The sequence below is a fragment of the Chelonia mydas genome, chromosome 8 (genome assembly GCF_015237465.2).
Source record: "Chelonia mydas isolate rCheMyd1 chromosome 8, rCheMyd1.pri.v2, whole genome shotgun sequence".
Lineage (NCBI taxonomy): Eukaryota > Metazoa > Chordata > Testudines > Cheloniidae > Chelonia > Chelonia mydas.
Genome location: NC_057854.1, coordinates 25,411,188 through 25,420,787, shown reverse-complemented (window position 1 = coordinate 25,420,787; position 9,600 = coordinate 25,411,188).

The window sequence follows — 9,600 nt, the reverse complement described above, 5'->3', positions numbered from 1 at the left end:
AGCCTCTCAAATCATCACTAAAACAATATAAGCTGTTCACTTCCCAGCTGGAGTTAAATGGACTGATGACTGTTGTCTCAGCCTTCACTGATGATAAACGAGGCCACCCTACCCACTCAGGTCCTTGACCCAAATTCACAGTTAGTCCAATGACCCAGTCAAAGACTTGAGAGAGAGAGAGTATGCCTAATGAAGCTTGTCACCATTTTTACTATTGTTCTCCATCACTCTGGCTGTAATTGATTTGTCAAAACAGTTATTTTTCAATAATCAACCTAGCAGCCAAGTCACCTCATAAAAGTTAAATCTGGCTTGCTCTCTGCTTTTCTCCATGGCTAATGCACCCAACAGAGCACAAAAAAATGCCCCTCTAAAACTTTTCTCCATCTTATTACAGGAAGGCAAATGGAGATAACCTTGTATAAATACACACATTGTTTAAATAATTGCTATTTTTATTCCTAAACAGTGTGATACAGGAGGGCCAGGGAGCAGTGGGAGAATGGTAGAGGGGAAATATATAAGCCTGAGGCTAATTAAGGCGTGGTTCCCTGTAGACTAGGGAGGGGGGCTACAGTTAATTGGAGCACCTGTAGTCAATTAAGGCCCTATTAGGAACCTAATAAAACCCCCTGCTTCAGGCAAGCAGGGAGGAGGAGGAAGGAGAGAGGACTGGAGCTTGGAGGTGTGTTTTGAAAAACCAGAGAACCACAAAAGCCAGGGAGACCCTGCCCCAGCAGGGGAGATTCCCTTCCCCAGTGTCTAAGGATCGAAGGTACCCCCACCCAAGGTGGGGAAGAGGGCAAGAACCCTCAGGGGTTGAGAGGGGCTGGGGCTCAGAGTGAGAAGCAAACCCAGACCCCTACCCCGCTTCCCTCCTCTATCACCTTCCTGGGCCACCAGTGGTGCCCTCAGTGCCCCAAGAGCAGGGACAGCATCTTAGCCCCCCGCCAAGAAAAGCGCAGGACCCACCATACTAGCATCAGTCATCTTGTCACAACGGCTATAAAGAATTGGGGGTCACCCATTAAAATTAAAAGGCAGCAAAACAAACAAAAGGAAGTACTTCTTCACACAACAAACAATTAACTAGTGGAACGTATTGCCAGGGAATGTTGTGAAGACCCAGACTGTAACCGGATTCAAAAAAGTATTAGATGAATTCATGGAGAATATCTTCAACAATAGCTATTAGCCAAGATAGTCGGGGCACAACCCCATACTCTGGCTGTCCCTAAGCCTCTCACTGACAGATCCTGGGACTGAACAACAGGGGATGGATCACTTGATAATTGCCTTGTTCTGTTCATTCCCTTTCAAGTATCTGGCACTGGCCACTGTCAAAAGACAGGATACTGCGCTAGATGGATCATTGGTCTGACCCAGTATGGACATTCTTATGTTCTTATTATTTGAATTATCTTAGCAACTAGAGGCTCTAATAAAAGGTCAAGCGCCAATTGTGCTAGTTACTATACAAAGGCATATTAAGAGATAAATCCCTGCCCCAAATATTTTACAAGTTTGAGCTGATAAAACAGACAATCGGTGATAGAAAGGAAGGGTTATAAACATCCCCATTTTATAGAGGGGGAACTCTGGCACAAAAAGATTAAATCGGAGATCCCCAAAAGTCTTCCATATGTACTCAACTTTAAGCAATAATATTTGTATAAAATATTCCTTGTGAGGTATCATATGAAAGCTAACAACATGGTGGTTATTAATATCATTGAAAAATGCATATGATAATGTTTTATGTGAAGTTATGAATTCCCTCTGTATGATGTTACCATAACATGTTTAAGACAAGACAGCTTAGCCCAGGCAAAGGTGATAAACAGGTATGTCCTAGACAAAAGAATATGGTATTACCTCAATTTACATATTATCAGTAAACTAAGACATCAAGCTAAACCGAATGGAGTTATCCTGATCCTGAAATCAAGAGAGAGAATTAACCTGGCTCCTGCACACCAGAGACATGCAGGAGACTGATTCCCAGGAATCCTTCCTGACCTGTAAAATAAAGACATCCCTTTGGGGATATAAGGATGAGAGAGACACTCCATTTTTATCCTTCACTTTAGCAGACAAAGGAACTAGGGGATTTAATCTCCATGATGCATCTGGCCAGCAAAAGCGGGTAAGGATACTGTGGGTCAGAGAAACCATCTTGAACAAAGACTGCATCCTGCTGGATTAAGTTTTAAACTTTAAATGTGTGTTTTCACTTTTATTTGTTTGTAACCATTTCTACCTTTATCCCTTTTACTTGGTATGACTTAATCCACGCTTCTTTTGTTAATAAACTTGTTTTGCTTTCATTATAAAGCATTAGTGCTGGGTAAATTCAGTAAACTGTATGCTTCAGGAAAACTGACAGGTTGGAGTGTTTTACTGTCTGTAAAGGCAGCAAACCAAACACTTCCTCTGTGAGGGTCCAATGAGAGGCACAGTCCATTCAGAAGGACACTTTGGTAGCAAATTTAGGGCTGGAATGATACTAAGGTCAGCCTGCAAGGAGTAACCAGGTTGGGCAAAGCCAGGGTGAGGTTTGTGGGCTGCTGGCAGGCTGTAAGCGGTCAGAGCCCCAGACCTAAGCTGTATGTCCAAAAGATGCCTTGGGTAACAAGGAAAATGATGATCAAACCCCTTACTGGCCTGGCTGAACGCCAAAACATCACATCATATCTTTAGGCACCTCAATACCTTGGAAAAATCTGTCCCTAAGTGACTTGCCCAAGGTCACAGAGTAAGACTGAAAGAGTCAGGAACTGAAATCAGGTCCCTGGCATCACAGTCCAGTGCTTTATTCATAAGACAATGTTTCCTATGAGGTTGGTCTCCTTTCCTTACCCATTTTACGACGTACTAGCACCCCTCTGGGTTATTAAAATTGACAGGCTTGTAAAAATCTAATTTACTTATCATTTATAGCATCTGCTGAAGTAGACAGATCTGTTTCTCATCAGTTTCATTCTTTGGTTTCCATGCACTAGAATGATGGGGCCATGAGTGGCTGCAAACTCTGCAGAGGTATGTTTAATTTAGATTTTTAATCCATGAAAAGATTTTGTTTTTAAAATATCATGGCCCTGATTTTAAAAAAATTAAGATTGTACTAAACCAGAAATGAAGTTTGACAATAGTGTATTTGATCAAAAAATTAGTGCAACATACTGCATCTACCTAGTTATTATTAACATTTAAGCCACACACTGTTGTCATCTACATAGCCACCCAAGCAGCAACAAACAGATATACCTTACAGGGGTGTTGTGAGGATTAATTAGTTAATAACAGTAAAACACTTTGAAGGTGTAAAGCTGTGCTACATAAATGCTAAGTGCTGTGCCATTATATATGAAGAAATGAAGGAGAATTTGATAGGTGAAATTCTACTAGACTGTGTGTGCTTGAAAAGTAATTACAGCAACAGTACAAGTTATTTTCTTGGTTAATATGACAATCCATGTCCCAGCCCATCAAACCATTGTTCCCAAAGAGTGACTATTGAGTGGAACTAACAGCTCACAGCAATGGAACTGTTCTCCAGAGAATATAATGCACATCACTACCCCTGGAAAACTGGAACAAAGATGACAAGCACAAGGAAACCACCAGAAAGCGGATTTCCACTGGTCCTTTTATCCTCCAGAACAGTTGCTGAACTGGGGTGGTAAGGGACAAGAGGAGGGGGTGGGAGTGCCAAAAATAGAGGATGTTCAAGGGGAATGAAAAAAGAAACCAAAAGGAGCAGATCCAAGGAACTGTAAATTTTTCTCATGTTTTTATTATTTTGTTGTTCCACTGCTAATCAGACACAAGTGGCACCTTAATTTACCTGAGAAGCACAATCATACACAGTAATGCCTGGGTATATTTCCGACATATACCTCAAGTAGCTTTGCTTCTTTTTGCTTTATACACTCTAAGATGAGGGCCAGATTCTGATCTCAGCTGCAGGGGAGTAAAACACAAGTCACGCCTCCCGTAGGCACCAACTCCATGGGTGTTCCGCGGTTCAAGTACCCACTGAAAAAAAATAGGGGATGCTCACTACCTACAGGGCCAGATTAATCTTTTGTGGGCCTTGGCACTCGGTCACTGTGGCCCAGCCTCCTCTCGTCCCTACCGAGGCCCCACCTGCCACTCCGCCCAAAGGCCCTGCCCCCACGCGGCCTCTTTACCCCCACAAGGCCCCGCCTGTCACTTGCACAGGTGGGAGAAGAGGGTGGAGAGGAGCAAGAGGGGAGAGAGAAGAGAGGAGCGAGCAGCGGCCAAGGCCTCGGGAAGAAGAAACACCCATGAGCCACAGTGTTGCTGACAGTTTCATCCAAAAAGCTACAGTGAGACATAATGTCTTTCAACTGGGACATTAGTGAAGAGAGCTTGTAGGTGAGTGCAATGATTTTAATATATTGTAATTCAAGATAATATAATTACCGTATATATTCATTCATAAGCCGAATATTTTTGTTAAAAGAGTGATGCACCAAAGAGCAGGGGTCAGCTTATTAACGGGTCTACACCAAAATTTGATGATTTTAAACTCTATGGAATCATTGAACTGAATATCTAAAACATTGTTGTTTTGTTTACCTGGAGCGTCTGCAGGCATCGAGCCCCTCAGCTCCCATTGGCTGGGAATGGTGAACTGCAGCCACAGGGAACTGAGGGGCTCCATGTCTGCAGATGCTCCAGGTTAGGTGGAGGGATAGCTCAGTGGTTTGAGCACTGGCCTGCTAAACCCAGGGTAGTGAGTTCAATCCTTGAGGGGGCCATTTAGGGATCAGGGGGCAAAAATTGGGGATTGGTCCTGCTTTGAGCAGGGGGTTGGACTAGATGACCTCCTGAGGTCCCTTCCAACCCTGATATTCTATGAAATAAACAAAACGTCCCGACCTGCCAGTGGCTTACCCTGGCAGGCCGGGAGCCAAAGTTTGCCGACCCATTTATTGACGTCAATACTGCAGCCTTTTAAAGTTGCAAAGGCTTTGTTTAGTGGACTAGATTGGTGTCAAAGGAGTACTAAAAGAGCAGTGCTGCAGATCTGCATGACATTTGACCCGTGCATTTCACAAAATGCTGTGCCTTACAAGCCAATCATAAAAATACAATGAACGATAGTACTATAGCACTCGTGTCAGCCTGCTACTGTGTAATTTGATCTCTTCATGTATTTCTACCAATGGACCTCATAAGTCTCGAGCCAATATGAAAATATAACATGCAGAATCGATGGAATTTCTAATAAAATTGAAATAGCCGGTTATCCCCACAGACATGCCAATCTACAGGGCTGCTTTGAAATAAACAAAGAACAAAAATAATTGTACAGCGATAAAGCAGGTGACATTCCTGAATAAAGTCCTACAAAATATATAACTACAATAATAATAATCTATTTTCATACTAGTATTTAAAATGAACAGTGAAATCAAAAGAACAAAGTCTGCTTATCACGCAGCGTTCAAACTTAAAGTTATTGAATATGCAGAAGCAAACAATAATTGCGCCGCTGCTCATGAATTCTGTATCAATGAGAAGCAGATAAGAGAATGGCGAAAAAATAAAACACACTAAAAGGCATGCCAAGAAGCAAGAAAAAATGTCCAATGAGGTGCGCTTCATTTCCTGAGCTGGAGAGAGATCTCAATAATTGGGTTGTTGAATGTCTTCAAAATGGGTACATTGTCACTAGAACTGGAATTCATCTGCGTGCTCTGAAAATGTCGAAAGACAATAAATACAGGTCAGTAAAGGCATCAATATTTCTCGCATCAGCGGGTTGGTGTACTCGCTTCATGAACTGTCATAGTCTCTGTCTTCGTCAGCGAACAAAGATAGCGCAAAAGCTGCCAAGAGATCTGGAAGAAAAAAATTGAATCTTTCCAAAGGTTTACTATAAAATATGGAAAGGAATATGCATTTGAACTGTCACAAATAGGAAATATGGACAAAACACCAATGACATTTGATCTCCCGAGCAATACAACGGTAACTGGTATTGGTGAAAAAGCAGTTTTAATTAAAACCACTGGCCACGAAAAAAATCCATTTTACAGTGGTTTTATCGTGTTTGGCAAATGGATCCCGCTTGCTGTTATTTTTAAAAGAAAAACCTTGCCTAAAAACATGAAATTTTCTGCTGGTGTCCATCATACGTGCATACGAAAAGGGATGGATGGATGAAAGTGAAACTACTGAATGGGTGGAAAAAGTGTAGAATAAGAGACCAGGAGCACTTTTCAAGAAACCTGCTATGTTCGTTTGGGACATGTTAAGGGCACTCAAGACGGATGAGGTGAAAAATGTGGCCAAAAATATGAAAACTACTTTGGCTGTAATACCTGGAGGCTTAACTTCAGTTCTACAACCACTTGATGTCTGCCTGAACAAACTCTTTAAAGACAGGCTACGCAAAATGTGGTCTGAAAGGATGTGCTCAGGCATGGTGAAGTTGACAAAAGGGGGGAATCTTCTGAAGCCCAAAATCAATCTGGTAGCCCAGTGGATCAAGGACACGTGGGTGTCCATTTCCTTGGAAATGATAGAAAAATCATTTAGGAAATGCTGTATCAGCAATGCACTCAACGGGTCAGAAGATGATGCCATATTTGATGATGAAACAACAGAGGCTGATGATGAGAAGGAATCTGAGTCTGAAGATGACACTGCCGACATCTAGGATGACAATGCAGGTGCATCTGTGACTGAAGCCAAGTTTAATGAACTGGTGAATCAGAAACTGATTCAGACTTTGACGGATTTTAAGACTTTTTAAAGTCTCATACTGTTCTCAGAAAAGGAGTACTTGTGGCACCTTAGAGACTAACAAATTTGAGCATAAGCTTTCGTGAGCTACAGCTTACTTCATCGCGAAAGCTTATGCTCAAATAAATGTTAGTCTCTAAGGTGCCACAAGTACTCCTTTTCTTTTTGCGAATACAGACTAACACGGCTACTCTGAAACCTGTCATACCGTTCTAAGTTACTTGTTTTAAATATCCATTTACTGATTTTAAATATTGACTGTAATTTTGAAGGTGAATACATATTTGTTCAGTTATTATTATAACAAAAGGTTTTTCATTAGATTACATTAAAATAATTCTCGCAAAACTTTTGAGTGTGTTTCTTGTGACGCCAGCTTTTAAAATATAGCAGAGGTTGGAAACCTTCGGCTCCTGGCCCATCAGGGTAAGCCGCTGGCGGGTCGGGATGTTTTGTTCACTTGGAGCGTCTGCAGGCACAGAGCTCCTCAGCTCCCAGTGGCTGCGGTTTGCCGTTCCCAGCCAATGGGAGCTGGGGGAAGTGGTGCCACTGCCTGCAGCTCCCATTGGCTGGGAATGGCAAACCACGGCCACTAGGAGCTGAGGGGCTCCGTGCCTGTGAACGCTCCAGGTAAACAAAACATCCAGGCCCACTAGTGGCTTACCCTAACGGGCCCGGAGCCAAAGTTTGCCGACACCTGAAGTATAGGGTCGGCTTATGAAAGGGTCATACAGTTTTTGCTATTTTTACCTATCCATCTTGGGGAGGGGGGGGAGGTCAGCTTATAAACAAATGGGCTAATGAATGAGTATATACGGTATGTAGTTCATTTAATAATGATTAAACTCTTAAGATACCAATGATAGACATATATTCAATAACGAGAATATGAAAGAAGTGTATAAATATGCTGAAAATAGCCTCCAATCAAAACTGGCAGAGAGCTCCTCCCCCCTAAACACACACCCCTCTTCAAAAGCACCCACCAGCAAAAACAAAAGTCAGCGCCTGTGACTCCACTGACTTTAGAGGTTATTCTGGATTTGTAATGCTGTCAAGGAGATGAAAATCCAGCTCAGGGCTTTAAAAACATTAAAACAACAGGCCTTACTTGGCAGAGCTTGAATCATCAATGTCAGAGACAACACATCAACTCTTTTGGCCACACAGATCTCCAGTTAAACTCAGTATGAGAAAGTAATTACTAGAATTCATTTTGCTTTTTGGGAGATGAAGGGGAACAAGGTAAAAATACTAAAAAACTATGGTAATACAACTTTAGAATTTGCACATTTAAGCATCATTATTCAAGTGGGAATTAAGGGTAAGCACTCATCTTTGACTCTGCCCTCTTGCATATTACACCACAATGATATTTAATTAGCTGATCACGTGATGTTTTTCAAGCCATATGTGTATGCAGTGATGTTAACTGTACACCCAACTTGGAGTGTTTTCTGCAACTTTAGAGACACATTTATCTAATGAAATTTGTGTTTGTGTAATTACTGTATCAAAATTCATGTGTGCAATGATCCTTAACTGTAAAACCTTAAAATGTGATTCTATTCTAAAAAGTGGCTCTATAGACACATCATGCTTACAGAGTGAGTAACAAGCCATAAGAGCGAAAATTAGCTTGCGCCGGGTGGGCTTTGTCCAACTGCTGCCTCTTAAACTCTCCTATCCAAGGAGTATGCATCCATGCACTTGGGCCATAAGGCAGCAACTAGCCTCTTACGCTTCATGGTCAAGCACAGTAATGGTCCTGCTAAAAAGGCACTGGTCCATCAAATGGTTACCCCGGCATCTTAATCACTGCAAAAACTGACCGAGTGCAAGTGCAGAGGCAACCTAATGGCCCAATATGAGAGCTGCCTCTGACTCTAAAGCATATTCTGAGATGTACACTGCATGTGCAATGCATGTCTGAAGATGTGCACTCTTATCAGCTTCCCCGTGTTAAAGTATTCAGTGCCTTCATTTACCATCATCAGCTTACTGTATCTATCATACATGGCAGTAGCAGGGAGGAGCACATCTAGGTGTGGGACTGGGGAAGTGTGGATCAACTCGATGGCCTCATCACTCAGGAACTGAGTAACTCCTCACAGGCAGAGAGCCAAGCAGTGTTGCAAAGCTCGCTTGTAGATATCTTGTGCCTGGATTTAGTCCTGTGACATAGAGGTAAATGGTAACTGGGATAAAATACAACATGATTTTACAAAAGGTAGAATTTGCCAGACCAACCACATCTCTTTCTTTGAGAAGATAACTGATTTTCTAGATCTAATCTATCTGGATTTCAATAAAGTATTTGATACAGTTCCACATGGGAAATTATTAGCTAAATTGGAGAAGATGGGGATTAGTACGAGACTCAAATGGTGCGTAAGAAACTTATAAAAAGGAAGACTACAACGGGCCATGCTGAAAGGTCAACTATCAGGCTGGAGGGAGGTTACTAATGGAGTACCTGAGGCCTCAAGCATTGGTCTTGGAACTAATCTTATTTAATATTTTCATTAATGACCTTGGCACAAAATGTGGGAATGTGCTAATAAAATTTGTGGATGACAGAAAGTTGGGAGATATTGCCAATAAAGCGGAGGACTGGAATATCATACAAGAAGATTTAGACAACCTTGAAAACTGTTGCAATAGAAATGGGATGAACTTTAATAGTGCAAAGTACAAGGTCATCCACTTAAGGACAAACAAGAATTTTTGCTATAAACTGGGAATGTATCAGTTGAAAGTAACAGACTTGGATGTATTGGACCATCAGAGGATGACAAAGTTGCCAATGTGATACAGCCA